Below are 17,167 nucleotides of genomic sequence, written 5' to 3'. Positions count from 1 at the left end.
AGTTCTGAAAGAACAGGTTTGCTACCTGAATGGGATAAACTCTTCCAGATGGCTGTTTTAGAACCCCTGACTATGATCTGGGGCCCTGGAAGTGAAATTGTATGATTAGTAACCTGGAATATGTCTGGTAACATTCCCCTCATTTTCCAGTGAAGGAGACACAAGCCTAAAAGGTGGATGGTGGAGTCAGGTCTAGACCCAGGTTTCTCATTCTCTAATCCAGACCCACAGCCTCAGTCTGGATGGACTCGGTTCCAGTTTTCTCTTAGGAGGTTTATCTCAGTTCATATTCGCATCTATAATGTGCCTCATGTTCCTTCCTTGAGAAGGTGGGGTCCAAATCCTAAGCAAACAATCACTAAATGCAGGCCTGAGCTGACTGCCTTTTTAAAAAGGAAACAGAGAGAAATTGCTTTTACAGTAAGGATCAAGTGTTTCAAAGCTCTTTGACAAAGGAGCAAAGACAGTTCCATGAGGAAGGAGTAGTCCTTTCCACAAATGATGCTGGAACAACTGAATGTCCATGTGCCAAAAAAATGAACTTAAGCCCAGAGCTTACACCTTTCATAAAGATTAACTCGAAATGTATCATAGACCGAAATGTAATATGAAAAACTATAAAAGTTCTGGAAGAAAACTTAGGAGGAAATCTATGTGACTTTGGGTTTGGTGATGAATTTTTAGACACAGCACCAAAAACATGAAAGAATTTGAACCCTATGTTATCCTCCACTGTTGCATCCTCCACATCCAATCAATGGAGGCAGCGTGGTGTAGGGAGGGGTCACGGACTATCGGCCAAGTCAAAAGACTTGGGTGCTAGAGCTCTGCATTTAATTAGCTGTGTCCCTCAGGCAAGTAACTTTTCCATGTTCCAACTGCCTCATCTGTAAAATGAGTGTGTGATAATAATTACCTGGCACAGAGGGCTCTTGAAAGATACAAAGAAAGTAACACACATGAAAATATTTTATAAGACAATGGTTGTAATTTTAGTATATTAAAAAAAAAATCACCTGAAGAGAGTTAAAAATTTTAGATTCCTGCTTTCCTCCCACCCCTCCCTCCTTAATACTGAGATTCTGATTCATCAGGTATAGTATAGGAACCAGGAATCTGCATTTTAGCTTTTCCCTGGGAATCTAAGGCAAGTCTCCCAGGAACCCCATTTTGAGAAACAGTATTGTAAGCTATAAAATATCATATAGGTTTAAGTAATTGTCATTACACCACGCACAGTGACTTTCTCCTTCTTAACACCACGTACCAGCTTTCCAGGAGTGCTGATCAAGTAGAGAGGAAAGGTTAGTACAATATCAACAGAGGGTCATGGGAATCATACCCAGTGGGAGAAGGGAAGTTGGTAACTAGCAGGGGATGCTTAGGAGGGAGCCCTTCGATAGTGAGTCTGTGGCGTGGGGCTACTGGTACAAGTCTATGGTCAAGACCCTGAGTCCTCCTTCCCCTGGGTTCTCATTCCCATCTTTCCGTGAGTCAAAACATTCATAATAACCTACTTTGCATAACTATCCCATGAAATCTTAAATTTCCTAAGGAAAGGCCTGAAAGAAAAAGATCAGTTTCTACCCCCTTATACATCATCCCAAATGATTACATTCTCTTATCATGTCTACGTGATGACCTGAAAATATTTGGAGAAGGTGAACCTGCACAGGCAATGATGAGCCGTATTGCTTTAATGGCAAAGAGACTCTTCTTAATAAACAAATTTACCAAAAAATATTTTATTTCTCCTAGTATATTATATCATCCTAAGGGATGGCCTTTACCACGATGTAGAAAAACAGTTTAATTGGTCTTGCCTTAACTGTTGTTTGCCTTAGAACTGTCCTAAGTCATAGCTATCGAATGTTAAAATACTGTATGCATAGCACACTGGAAAATGACACAATTGTGCCCTGATTTCATATAATAGATTTTGCCTTGCTAAAATTATATATGATTTTTATACATTTAAAAGCAGCGAAGATAACAGCTCCACTTCTCCCAAAATTGTGAATAAGAACTTTATAAAAGAAAACATTAGTAAGTCTGAGGAATTAGATTCTGAGCTCTGCCATTTACTGTGTGGCCTCAGGCAAGGTACTTAATGTCTCTGAGCCTTATTTAAACTTTCTTAATAGGGTTACAATACTTAAGCAGTAAGAGTCTTTATGAGGACCACGTATGCATAGCCCCTAATGGAGTGTCAGGCACACAGACTATTTAGTATATGTGAGTTCCTTTCTTCTAATCATTCCTGCCTCTCTGCATTTACTAAGAGTTAAAGATGTGCTTGCCCTCTTCCCGGATGAAAATGGGGCTAACAAACATAGAGGAGCAGGGAAGGCGTGTGCACCTGGGTCTTCAACATGGAGAACAAAGATTCCAACAATGCACACACATTTTGGGGAGACCAAGATTTTAAGCCTTCTAAGTACAGAAACTATTTTCCATGTCATTTATTTTTCTCCAGAATAGCCCAGTGGCACTCTGCACACGGAAGACATACATGACATAAATGTGGATGGATGTAGAAGGATTTGAGAAAAGGTGGGAGCCTGAAGAGCAAGAAAGAACTGCCATGGGAGTAGGCAGAGGGAAATAGGTGATGGCTTACAGGAAATTAAAACGGTGGCCCTTTATAGCTGTTGGTTTTGCTGTTCGCATGGTCAGGCGGAAGGCTTGTTTGCTTTTTGATCTATTTTCTGATAGATGGCTGAGTGCTGGGGGCAGGTGAGGAACGCTACACGTCAACGCCCATATTCAGGGCTAAATAATCTGGCACCCTAATAATAATCTGGTAGAAAAACAATGTTGAAAGCCAAAGACATAACACTGGAGTGGTACACAGGATTCCAGGTGGTGTTTAAGAGGGAAACTAAGGTTAAGAACAGCATTAAAATTTGTATATTTCTTCATGGCTTAGGAAAGCATACCTTTTATAGTGTATGTTTAACAGAATTTCTGGTAGCTATACTTTGCCATAAATTAAAGCCGAGATTAATTCAACAAAGCAAAGAAACCAGTGTTTCAGCAAATCATAAAATTAGAATTTTGAAGTAATATTGAAAGTCCTTATTTTACTGAGAAGGCAACTGCGGCTCTAAAATGTAAAAATGTGCCTTTTGTAAGATGACTTAATGTAGGGGCAGAGCTGCCAGCAAAATTCAGGACTTCCAGCTTGCAGTCTCCTTAACTTTATTAAGTTCAATAGATTTATAGTTATTTATATTATCAAGTTCCTATTTGTTGCAATGCGTGTATTTCTTCTTTTCTTGTGGATCATTTTCTTCTTATAAAAACTTCGTAAATACAACCATTTTCTTTTTTGCCTTTTTTTTTTGCATTTATAATTTGAGGATTGACTGGCGTTATTCTTAAGAGAGCCATGTTCATGAGAACTATTTTTTTGAAACTAGAGATGACTGCTCTGGAGAAGACAAAAGCATCGTTTTGCCTGGAGTTATGTTGAGGTGAAAGATCGCATGATCACTCTGGATTCTATGATCTTACAAGTAGGCTCCAAGGATACCTGCAAAAGCCCCAGAAATCCTTAATGATCCTAAAGCGCACTGGAGACCCTATCATTTTGTTTATCAATTTGCAGCTCTAATGTCATGACATGTGAAACACTAGTAAAAATAATCTCCCGCCTCAATATTTTAGAGAATGCAAAGAAATACACAATCACCATAGACTGGTTAGTGCTTGCCAAGTCTGGTTTTTATTATTGTACGTATGAAGAGAATCCTCTGTTCGCCAACATCTATAAAGGGGCTGATTTCCTCAGCTCCACAGTAATTGTTTAATATTAAATCAGTCCAAAATTTTAGAGCATGTTTCTCCGAAACCCTTTGTCTAGCATCAGGTGTGTATCTAGACAGTATTGCAGCTGTTAATTTCAGATTACCAAAAAAAAAAAAAAAGATAACATGCATTTTTCCCAAATTTTAATGGAAATTCTTCACAGTTTTAATAATCTAACTTGTTAATGGAGTAAAACTCTTCAGTTCTTTGTAGAAGTCAAAAATGTGCTCAAAACAAACAGAGGGTGCAACCTTTAAGAGGCAACATTTTCTAGATGCCTTATGTACCTGATACTTTCTCGGTAGCTTGACACGATTTTAAAATGTTTCTAATAAAAAAAAAAAAAAGGGGGAGTGAAAATAATTACTTAAAACCAGGTCACATTAAAAAAAGACTATCATGAGTTTTGCAGTATCATTTCAGGGTTTATTTTAAAAATAAGGTTCCTTTCTCTTCACTGTCCATTCCTGCCAAATGGCTTAGCAGAACTTCTTGGTCGGGCTATGTTTGGGGTCCACACCTGATTATCACTCTTTTTAGGAAACAGGAGGGTAAAGAGGTCCACTGAGTGACCCTCAGGATGAAATCCTAATATTTTACTTCTGCAAGATTGGGTTGAGGGCTGCGCTTTGCTTTCAACCCAAGTGCTTCAGGCGTCTTCCCCTTCAGCAATTTTTACTTCTTCTCCACCCCCACCTGTCCCCAGCCTCCCTAAAACTCCAATCTCCAGGGAGCTAGGGCCTCCCGAACGTTCTTCAGGAAGCACTGGAAAATCTCAAAGAGAGTAAGAGAATCACTTTCTCCCACACCCTGTGGGTCTCAGTCCCTGTGAAATTTACCGGGTAGGGAGAGACTGTTCACTCTTTGTGGGGAGGTTCCTGTTCATTTCAAAGAATCAGCGGAAGCACTTACAAGACAGCAAAAGCATACAGGCAGCCCCTCCACCTCGCCCTCCATGGCCGCTTCTCCTGCACCTCAGCCTGGACTTTGCTGACTTAGCCACTGCAGGTTGTAAATCACTAAATAACATGGCATGAGGCTGCCCTGGTGGGCAATAGGCCCCCACTTGCCCTCAATATCACCAAAGCTCATTAGATCCCATGAATCAAATATTTGCTTTTACATTAAACACACAGTTCCAGAAACACAAATCTCGGGCTCAGCTAACCCTTGCAGGGCATGAGTTTTGATAAACCAGCACATTTTCCTGCTGACATTCCTCAGGTTACCCGCTTTCCTGGTCCTACCAGCCGTGTCAGTTATCTGCTGCCCTCTTTTGAATTTTAGGGCACACTGCACTCATAAACAGGGCCTGTTGCCCGGAGGAGCCTCTTCTGCCTGTCTGGGGGCAGGTTCAACCTTCTGACTTAGTTTTCTGATGACCAGCAAGGGCTGTTCCAGTGCGGCTGGAAGAGGACTTTACCTGCTTCTGCTCATTCTCTTCTGTGGCAAGACAGCGAAAACCATTTGCTGCAGCGACCAAGCAGCAAATGAAAGATAAGACATGCTATTGTTTTCCTTTCTTATCTTAACCCATTTATCACCTGGACCACTGCCCCCTCGAGGCTGATCTGTTTATTCCCCTAAAGTGCGCACAAACATCCTGGCAATAAGGATACTGAAAAAAAGACGGCTGTCTGAATACATTCCATGTGCCTGTTCAGCTGAACATGTTTGTCCTTCTGAAACAATAGCCAGGTTGAGGTTCTAACAGAGGTGGCAGGGTCTCAGAAGGTCTTGCAGACAGTCGCACCGGCTGGGCTGGGTCCAGTTCATTATTAACACCACTGTCATCCTGCCCCCCCGCACCTCTCCGCCAGCTGCTCTCTGTAGCGATTACATCGTTACCCCCAAACCATTGTGTAAGGTTTCTTCCCCAAACCCTCCCTGTTGGCATCTCACTGCTCTGTCCTCGTGTCTACTGGTCATCTCTCCTGCTTCTTTGTACCAAACTAAAATACGAAGGAATAGGTGAGCATATGCTCATTAAAAATGAAAGAAACTACTGTCGTCTTCCCCCCAAATCGCAGGAGTACTTTGGAGAACAGGAAGATGGGGACAATGTAGTGCCCAGAAAGAAAGTGTCCCGCTGCATCAGGGCTGGCTTCCTGGGCATGGCCTGCCCTTAGAAGAGACCGCACTTAGTTTAATGCTCTGCTTTCAGTGTCTTGAAATTCTTCAGACTTTTTGAACAAGAAGCCTGCATTTTGTTTTGGTGCTGGGCCCCACAGATTTGCCTATCTGGTTGTGCACAGTACTGAGGGACAGCCCAGTTTGGAGGCATCCTATTTCCTCCTGAAATGGTGGGTTTATAAACATTTATTTATTTCCGGGGCCCGGGGGTGGGATGGAATGACGTTGCTTTGCCTTGTACCTGCATCGGTTCTTTCGGCTGGAACAACATGCCTGTAAGGGTAAAAATGCTGCATGGCTGACTGGCCGTTCCGTTCCCAGGGACTGCAGGCTTGGTCAGTTGCAGAAAGAGAAAGTTTCCATGGAGAACTGTGTGATGCGCCTGGCAGGACTCACCATGGCAGGAAGAAAGATGCTGAGAAATTCTGCAGAGGGGAGATAGTTCTGTAAAAAGAGAGGTTCACAAACAATTCCCAGGGGTCATCCTGTTGTGGCTAGAAGAACGAGACAAGACAGACCATTTCTTCCAGATTGTTCCTTTTCAGCTGAAGCCACAAGGCCCCTGGCACATACTCAGCTGATGTTTTTTATGTCTCCTACTGTTTACTCTGAATTCTTCCTGAGCTGTTGCAGAGAAGCACTACATCAACACAATTTATTTTATTACGATGCCACGTCATATCATATATCTCCTGTTCACAGTAGGTTGACATGGCACTGGGTTTGTGTACGAGCATATCTGGACACATATTACCACAATCACTGTGCAATAATATTTATTGAGTGCCCACTACCTTATTAGATGCTACAAACAGAACTGTGAGGGCACATATAACAATTTAATAATGGGAAAAACAGAGATACTCTTTCTATTTAATTCGGTTTGCAGACAAACAAAACAAAACAAAAAAACTACTTGATATTTCCTCTCCATGCCTGCTGTATGGTGGCAAGAAAGACCCCTAAAGCACATAGAGCTCTTATCTTTGTTCATTCCCCGAAGAATAATAGATCAGTCAGAGCTCTGATGCTGTTTTAATAATGTACAATTCACAATTCATTGGTTACCAAGCACTCACAGTATAATTAATTTTACAGACCTGTTCAGCAAATCCACATGGTTTTGTACCATGTGGGGGGAGGGGGAGCAGTCGTACCAGGAGGAAGAGGGCTGGGGAGGCAGAAGGCAAAGGGAGAGAGCCATCTTCCCTCCTCTTTCAAAGAAGCTGAGTCCTGCACCAGCTGTACAGATTGGCAGCCAACTGTAGGCTGCAGGAGAGATTAAGTTTAATGCAGAAATATCTGCCACCAAAAAGTTTTGGACCAGCGAAAACTACCATCCTCACGGGTACCATGTTTGGTCTCCCGGGAAGATCTCAGTAAGGAAGCGCGGTGACTAGACCACAGAAGCTACATCAAGCACCACTCTGTTAGGAGGGAAGCTGCCTTCTTCTCTTCCTTAACGACACTCTTCCAAGAATACAATTCAAGCTGCATGTGCTCACTCTCTCCCTTCTAAAAGTGTGTAGCAAAATCAGGACTACCAAGGAGGAGTGGAGGGGCTGGGGGAGGAGAGACGGATTCCCTGACTGTTTTCATGACCCTCTAGAGGGCTGTCATTTACTTGAAGGGGCCTCTGGAAATTAAGAGAATTCTCAAAGCCAAATAAAATTATATGAAATGTATCTAAGTATATGCCTGATCAATGACCTGCTTTGTTTCTAAATCTCTGCTCTGAATCTTTTGGATTTGCCCAAAATATACACAATGTTTTAGCTTGGAATCAGTCTGTCCAAAAAGGAGAATCTGCTCAATTGTTCAGTGCTGACCTTAAAAACAGAACGTAAGAAGAAGGGTACAGATGAGCTCAACGTACTTCTGTTTATTCCTAAAGTCTGTTTTTCTCTTTCTTGTAGTTTCTAAGGCCCCCAGAATGGGACTCGCACACAGGCAGGGTGGAGAATCTGCACAACTACCAAGTCGTCACCACTGGGGTTATCATGCCCTGGGCGTGTGGAGGCTCAGAATCTGGGCTTTACAGGTGCACAGACTGGGGTTCAGACCTTGGCTTTGCCCCTTGCCAGCTATTTCACTGGATAAGTCCTTTAATCTCTTGAGGACTTAATTTTCCCATCAATAAAAATAAAGTTGAAAACAGTTACCTCACAGACTTGTTAAAAGACTAAGGGAGACCATTTGCATACATCCGTCAGCATACTGCCTTGTTTTTGGTGGCTGTGGACAGTCAATGGTCATTCTTATTCTGTTGATGTTATTTACTCATGATTAGCCATTCTGCTATGTTTAGCTTTTTGCTCTTTTTTGTAGCCCAGATAATAACCAGGGGACACACTGGGCAACATTGCTTCCATCGGAGCTAGGATGTTCACACAATGGCCATTCTTTCTAGTCTCCCATGAGGTTAAATGGGGGGTGCGAAGGTCTATGATCATTTGCAGGGTAGAATTGCCTAAAATAATCCCACTCTGAGCAGCCTGAACTTCCCTTCATTGGAATTCCAAATAGATGGCTTTACAAAGGTGGGAGATTGTCTCCATTAGCCAGCACATTAAGTGCTTTTCAGACTTGCGCTGCTATGCAAAGCAGTCCAGCCTGGAAGGAGGAAGTACGCAGCATGATGAGGGTGTTAGGGGTCAGTCCCCAGTGAGGGTCCTCCTGCCTGGTGTCACTCGAGCCAACAGGAGACCGAGTTTGCTTCAGAAGCGAAGGAAACCTTTATTCTTCAATCAAAGAATGGAGAGGTATGCGCTCTGACAGGCTGTGGGCGGGGCTGCTTTCCTGGGATCTCGGTCAGTGGGGGTGGGGGAGGGGCGAGTTCTCGCGGGGTTTGGCGGGGCGGGGCCGCTACGCTGCTCACAGCCGGGGTCGCAGCGCCGCGCAGCCTCTGCACACGGCCCCCCGCCGCCATCTTGGGCTGAGCGTCTCTCGAGGCATCTCTGCGCACAGCCAGGGGCGCCCGCTGAGGTGTCCGGAATGCCGTGTGGCGCCAGCAACCCTGGCCTGAAGGGCTGGATGCGAGGCCTCTGCCCTTGGTACCCTATGAGCAAGTGAAACTAGACCAAGTACAGAGGAAAAGAGAAGATTTTAAAAAAGGTTAGATTTTATTACCGAATCTATTTTTATTTCCCGGGAGTTGTGAATGGGCTTTGCCGGTGACAGGCCAACCAAAAAGGGACAGCCTCACCTTTAATGGGCATCCAAGTTGGGGAGTCGGGGGTGGGGTGTTGGTGCGTTTATAAAAAGAATGGCAGTTCCTGAGAGTAGAAGGGAACGGGGAACACAATTGCTTACATATACGGAGAGTTTAATATTTCCTGGGTACTCTTCTAAATGCTTTGCCCGTGTTAATTCATTTCATTTCTCCTAATTGTGGTCATGATCCTCATTTTACAAATAAGAAATGTGAGGCACAGAGAGGGTGAGTCGGAGGTGACATGAACTTATTTCCTGTAACCCCAAGAGGTGACTTGGCAGCTCCTAAGACCGTCAAGCTAGGTGTTCTACTCGGGACTGGGGCTGAAATGAACAGTGGCTTAAAATACTGTTGTGAGATTATAAATTATAACAACCTAGAGTTGGAAGCCTCGGGGGAGCTGGGAGAACATTCCACGCCAGGAGGATGGTGGGAGGGAGGGCTGTGAAGAGCCAGACAACAAGCAGCACCGAGAAGGTCCCCGGAGCCCCACTACATAGCACTCCCGACCTGTCCTATGGTGACCCATTAAGGGTGTTGGAAGAAGGGAGATTTTTCTCCCGTGCCCATTTACTAGTAGCTCTTCCCACTGGGAACTACAAATTATGGTGCCCTTCTGTTTTAGGTGGGTGCTTGTGGTTAGGGAAACAAAGACCCATTCAGAATACGAAAAAAGGGGATGGAGTGTTGTAAGGATGCTCACAGACTGCAACTGGACCATAAACCGTAAAACTCTCTAGAAATAGGTGTGGCTCCAGGGATCGGCCACTCTTCCTCTCAAAGGCAGCATTATCTCTTTCTGTCCACGTCTCCTCGTTTCTCAGTGTATCTCTGCCGTATCTACTGCTCTTTCTTCTCTATAATTAGCTGCCTTTGCTTCATCAAGGTTTCCAGTCCCCCTAAACACAACCTACCATGGCCTCTCCTCTCTTAGCTCTGCCCCAGGTAGTCCCCCTTCCCACCATTTGAACATATTTGTTACGATGTCTAGCTCCTATTTCCAAGAGAGAAAATCTGATGGACTCAGTTTATCTTTTTTTCTGAACAGTTATCGATGCTGTCCAGCCTGAGGGCTTTCTGCTCTGCAGCAGGGTACCCACACCTGTCCCAATTAGCTGTGAGACCAGGTAGTGTGGGGACACATGGTACAAACTATGGACCTGGGGGCTGCTCCTTCTGCAGTGGCTCTGAGCAAGGCAGCTTCTGGTGAAAGAGGCTATCCAAAGCAGGCATTGCAAACCTGGTGCACATCTGTATCCACATCTTGATCTGGCAGTAGGACCATGCTCTCAGAGGAGGGTGACAGGGGCCTGGAAAAAGGCTCCAATTAAGCAGAAAGATGTCCAGCGACTTCCTCTGGAATTTCAGCAAGCATTTCCAAATTCTTCTTATGTTACCCACTTCTCGGCTCCTGCTAACCCTCACCTGGGATCATCCTCAACATACACACACACACACTCGCGTGCACCCATTGGGATAAGCCTCTCCTATTCTCAGTGAGTCCCTGACCTCAGCCCACCTCCGAGTCTGCCCACACTCTTCTTCCTAAGGGGCTTTGGTACCTGCTCTCGGACCTCCCCCCGTATCTGACTTCAGCCAAAACTGTTTTGTAGCTGAGCTCCTCTCTTGTCAGGGCCTGTACCTTAAAGGAATTTCCGTGTTGTGAACCACACACTCTATGACAGATGGACAAATACGTTTTGCTGTAAGGGCACACTGGGTCACAAATGATACGGAGCTGATGTCTATCAACTCTCTAGAGTCAGTTTACTCAACAGCATATGTTGGTATGATTTCAGCCAATTTTGTCACTAGTCCCTGTTAGATGCTGCCTGTCACACACATCAAATCCTTGGGGTTTGTTTTGGTTTGTGGTGAAAATAAAGCAAAGCAAAACAAAACAAAAGTATCTCCTAGCAAGCTAAGCTTCATTTCGGTTTAATGGATTCTTCTTAAAATTTTCCTTCCCACCCCACTCTTTTTGTGGAGTCTTTTTTCCCTTTGACCGTTTTCCTCATGTCCAACCTCTCTCTCCCTTCAGTCTTCTAGATCTCCTGAGAATCATTTATTCCATGGCAACTCCTTGATCTACCCATCTGGCCCAGCAGGACACAGTTGATTTTACTCTTTTTTTTTTTTTTAAGAAGAATTGCCTTCAATGCTGAACAGTCATATCTGATTTTTTTCTCAAGGTCACTGTCAGGGGCATCCGAAGTGTCCCTGAAATATAAGCCCCTGATTTACACTGAGCAGCAGATAAACTTGATCCCATGGGGGAAGGTGGGGTCTTTTCTCACATAAACCAAGCATTACCGATAACTTTATATGTGGGCACATTAGGACTTCAGTGTGATTTAGAGAGTGTTAGGATGACCCATTGCTCCTCAGAAGACCCTTTTGTGTACCTTCTAACTCAGTGATTCTGTATCACACAGGGAGGTTTAAAAACTATGGATGCCAGACTCCCACCCAGACAAATTAAGCCAGAACCTCTGGGGCTGGGATCCAGACATAAGCGTGTTTTTAGATTCTCTGGGTAGTTCTTAATGTGCAGCCTTGGTTGAGAACCCTCCCTTAGTTCAGTGGTTTACACCCCTGGCTGTACTTTGGAATCACTAGGGAGCTTTAAATAATACTGATGCCTGGGTCCCATCCTTGGAGATTTTGAATTAATTAGTCTGGGTTTTGGCCTGGCCATCGGGATTTTAAAAGCCCCCCAGGTGATTATAATATGCAACCAAGTTTGAGAAACCAGCACCTTAATGGATGCCTGAAATTTCAATGTTAGGCTCTCCACTTCTCAGTTCAGTCAGTTTCTGACTGACAAAAATAGACTTGTCCTTGGGAGAAAGGTGATGCTTGCTTTTCTCAGTTACTTGTACCTTAGTGTGAATGTGTTCCAGAAGTAGGATTGCCAGACTGAATACAGGATGCCTTGTTAAATCTGAATTTCAGTTAAGCAACAAAAAAAATTTTAGTATAAGTATATCCCATGTAATATATGGACATACTTACACTTAAAAAAAATTCACGGCTTATCTGAAATTCAAATTTAATGGGGCATCCTATATTTTTATTTGCTAAATTTGGGCAGTCCTATCCAGAAGGCTTCCTGAGAGCAGGTTGTGGGAGTGGGGTGTGGAAAAGCACAGAGAGAAACACAGAGACCCAAGGGAAGGGCATGGGGAATATCGTAGGAAGACCACAAAGCAAAGAAGGGCTCTACCAAACACGAAATAACTTGCCTTGTCAGACTCACTCAAGTACCATTCTGCCACATCTTTGTAAAAATCAACACAATCTTCCCTACTTTACCAGCTTGGGTGGCAGAAGGGCCTCAGCATACATTCTGTCTCAAGACTTGACAACAACCATCCTCAGCAGCAGACATTGTCAGCCTAGAATCCCATTCCTGCCAGGACAAGAGCAAGACAGAAGTGTGATCCATGGCTTAACTTACTCACTCATGTTCTCAATTTTTAAATTTAGAATTCACTATATTCAGAATTACACATTCATGAAAATTCTAAATATAGAATTTAATTAAGAATGTAATTAAATCTCAGTATAAAATTTAATTACACTCAAAAGATTTCAAAATGTCTGCCTTCGACTTATGATAATTGTAACCTGCTTCGAGAAAGTTAGAAAAAGAATGCCTCCAAAATTAGGAAAAGAAGGTAGATATGTAAGTAAATATGATAGAGGCTTTTAAACTAAATTCTTAGTAAAACTATTGTGAGATCTTACATTCCCCTGTTGTCTAATCCCATCCTCCACATAAATTCACCTGTCATTTTTTTCAGGGACATTTTTTACTGTACTTCTCTTTTGAACTCTCCCCTTTATATTTGTAGATACCTAAGGGGTTTTCCTCTCACTGGTTTCCAAGTTATCTAGACAGACTGAACTTACATCTGGTAACATGAAATGTCAGTACACCTAGGAAAACTGGATCTACATCCAGAAATCCCTCCTTAGATTCCGGAGATTCAACATATTTTACCCTCTTAGGTCACCAGGGTTTAGAAACACAAGTTTATTTATCTATATATCTTTTCGTTTCCCAGTTAAGAAGGTATTTAGGCGGTTGAATCTGAGCATGAAGTCAACATCCCAAAAGAAAGTGGGAGGCATTCCTCTGACTCAAACTTAAGTTCCACAGAATAGCTGGGTACATAGCGAGTTCTCCTTGGTGCATCCTTCCACTCCCCACAACTCCCTCCTCTTCCCACCCCCAGCCACCCCCCACACTGTTTATGTTCCTCAGTTTTCTCCTATCGGCACCTCATTATCTTATTGGGTAATTCAGTGGAATGACACTTCCCAGGTGTCTTTGAGCCATTCAGCCCTGGGTCTAACTGCTCCCTGTGGACTTCCCCTAAAGTGAAAATGGTATTGCCTTTCCAAAGATCATCTCAACAAGAATGTCAGGAAAATGCTCTTTGCTTTCTAGCAAAATTATAGAGAATAGTATTCTATTCTGTGGCAGAGTAATGCAAATTAAGTGTTTAAAATAAGAGACATTCTTCCTTTCTTTTGTGCTGGGCATCCCACTGACATTACCCCATCCCAGGGATATGGCTGAGTGGACAGGAGCTGTTGGTTGGCAGTGAGAACACCAGGTACCATTGCTGTCTTGCTTATCGATACCTCCCAAATCACCTTCTTGCAGGATCTCCTCCCATCTCTCTGCATGAAATTCAAATCACTGGAACTCAGAGGCGCAGAACTAGGAGCCGAACTAACCACCAGGAAGAGTGCGTCTGGTCAAGGAAGGAGCTGCCAATCATTTTAAGGCCTGTTGGGGTGAGCTTATCAGGTTCCTGATTTCTCCAGGATAAGATGCCTGGCAGTTTCAAGGATCGAGCAAAGCACAGCTGTAATCTACCATGATCCAGAGCTTATTCACAGATCACAGCTGTGTAATTTCAGGTAACATGCTTCCCTTGTTTGGATTTGTTTAACATTGTTAAATATATAGTCAGACCATCTGCACAGTATTTTTTTTAAATTGGAAATTACAACCATAACTTCCTTTTTATATATCAATAAACTAAACAGCAAAATTTCAAAGGGATCCTTCTGCACCAAGCACGGAAGCAGAATGCCTGTCCCACGCCACACCACTGCCTAATTGCACACTAATTGGACAAACGTGATTAAATATTTCAAGATCTTTACTAATTGCCTCTATTTTAGCTTTAAAATTTGCTTGCCACCAACAAATTTAATGACACTGGTGTCTAGTCATCAGCAAAAAGCCCAAGAGTTGCTCTTTAAAATGTACCTAGTCAGAGTATTTACTGATTGTGCACTGTTTCCAATGCAGCTTAATTAGAAATCCAATCAGTTCGCTAAGTCTAATTATACTTGATTTGTAGATTCAGACTATGATACATAATGAAGCCAAGCAGCTAACAGTAAACGTGCCTGAAATGTAACAATAAGAGAAATATTTTTTAATGTACGTCTTGTCACTTTAGAAAATCAAGTAATACACACAGTCTTTCATGATGGGGATTTGGGAGGTTTGAGTTTTTCGAAATTTCCTTGAGATGGATTCCAATTCTATTGGTAAGAGCTGCTTTGAAAAATGATGGCCAGAAAATATTTCTGTGTATCCATATTAAAGATTAAAAAGAAAAAAGAGACAATTGCTTCCTTCACTTTGACTCTGTGAGAAACTTTTGTGGCATTGTTTCACAGAAGTTGTCTTGATGAAATTGATATGGTTAAAATGGACATATTCATTTAATTCTTATTTTTAAAGATTTGCCTTCCCGGAAATTGGATTTAGCTACCCCAGAAAATGCCTTATCCAAAAGTACCCCAAACCACAGCATTTATATAAGCATATATTCAAATATGTGAGTGTATAATTTTGTATATGCACAGAATTTTCCTAGAAGGACTCTAAGTGTATTATTGCATATCTGCAATAATTTGCAACGAATTATTGGTCTGTGAATACAGGCTAAATGAGGTAGAGAAAAGAAACTTTCTAAAAAAGGTTAATGCAGGCTAAGATGCCAGTTACCACTGTCTCAATCATCTGAATATTTTGAGACGTGGAAGCTAGAGGGCATTAAATACCCACCACTCAGGATCCCAGAATCCATGCATTTCCCTGTTGGCGTGAAGGATGCAGACATGTTGCAATTACAAAAATGGGCTGAGTGCTGAGCACTGTCCATCTCATCTTACAATTGTCATCTTCCAGAAATGGCAGTGTTTTGAAACTCTGAGGATGTCAGTATAGTGCTGGTTCAAAACAAGCCTCAGGAGTCATGGTCCGTTCGCTTTCTTTTTTTTTTAAAAACTATGTATTTTTATATATTGGCTATTTTATATACTGACCATTGAAGTATAGTCAGTTTATAATGTTGTGTCAGTTTCTGGCGTACAGCATAATGCTTCAGTCACACATGAACATACACACATTCATTTTCATGTTCTTTTTCACCATAAGTTACTGCAAGACATTGAGTATAGTTCCCTGTGCTGTACAGTATGAACTTGTTGTTTTTCTATTTTATATATATTAGTTAGTATTTGCAAATCTCAAACTCCCAATTTATCCCTTTTCCACCCCCTGTTCCCTCCCCCTGGTAACTGTAAGTGTGCTTCCCATGTCTGTGAATCTGTTTCTGACTCACAGTTACCTTCATTTCAAACTCAGAGGGGGAGAAATCAGTCAGTGAATCAGAATGGAAAGGAATGAGTAGAAGAGAGATGTAATTTTGAAGCTTTTGGGATATTGTAAACGTAATGGAGGATGATTCAAAACATCCCGAAACTTTAGATGAATTCCCGTGGACTGTTCAACAATAGACTGTTGCTTTAGCACAGTTACCTTTCTTTTCATGTAAAGCTTATCTTTTTATAACAATGTAGCCTAAAAGAATCATGGAAGTATTCTTGGATGAAAGGCTCTGCAGAAGTGCAAAATATGAGCAGTTTTAATTTTTGCGTCAAAAACCAATCATTTACATTTTATTCTGCGGTTGCTTTTAAAGCGCTATGCAGTAAAATTTCCCCCCTGGGGGTGTGTATATGTGTGTATATGCATGTATATGAATGTGTGTGTTTGTGTGTGTGTATTTTCAAGACTGACAAATACGTAATTTTTTTCCTTCTCCCTTTTTCAAAAGCATCTTGTAGCGTATACTGAGCCTGGAGGGTTTTCCTTTGCTTTCAGTTCTTTGCCGTTTTAACACAATTCTGATTCAACACAGTCTTTAGCCAAGACCCTTATTTTTACTGTTGTGTGTGTAGCTTATTTTCCCTGAACTCTGGTGTCAGGCTTTATTGATTAATTTCTCAAAATTTAAGCAAAATGCTAATTGTGGAGTTATTGTGTTCCTCCAATCAGAATTCATCATACTGACCTTTGGGTTAACGGAAAGTCCTCATTGGATATGACACTATGGAAATCCTCCTCTTTACCTTCCTTTCCAAGGAAGGCTTGCTCTTTGAATATTGCTACAGATTTTCAAACACAGTGAAGTGTGGAAGCTTGGAGGGGACACAGATCCTCTTATTTCTGTAGGCGTAGACAGGTTATTTCCCATCTTCCTTAACTGGTTGTGGTGGGAGAAAGATGAGATGGCATAAATACAAAACCTGAACTTGACTCCAGAACAGCTAATCAGAAGCAAAAATTGACAACCTTCTCACTCATTTCAAATAACACCATTTCTGTTATATATTTGACATTAAGTAAAACAGAATAATGTTTCTTACGTATGGTAAAAACGTAAAGGGGACGAATAGGTCTTCGAAAATGTCTAGAAAGTCAGGAAGGAAAAGAATCACCCAGAGCAGTCTTCTTACTTTTAAATACTGGAGAATTTTTAAATGAGTGTTCTGTTCCCTTTTTTTCCTTGCAGCTTAGTTTTTATCTTTCCCTCTTCTTATTAATAAGGCCTGGCCCCTCGTTAACATGCAGCCAGAGCCTAATGAGCCTTGCAGACTCCTGTAATTTCTTCACTGTCGAAAATGCCTGAC

The sequence above is a fragment of the Vicugna pacos genome, chromosome 20 (assembly GCF_048564905.1).
Source record: "Vicugna pacos chromosome 20, VicPac4, whole genome shotgun sequence".
Taxonomy (NCBI): domain Eukaryota; kingdom Metazoa; phylum Chordata; class Mammalia; order Artiodactyla; family Camelidae; genus Vicugna; species Vicugna pacos.
Note: the sequence above shows the minus strand (reverse complement) of the source record.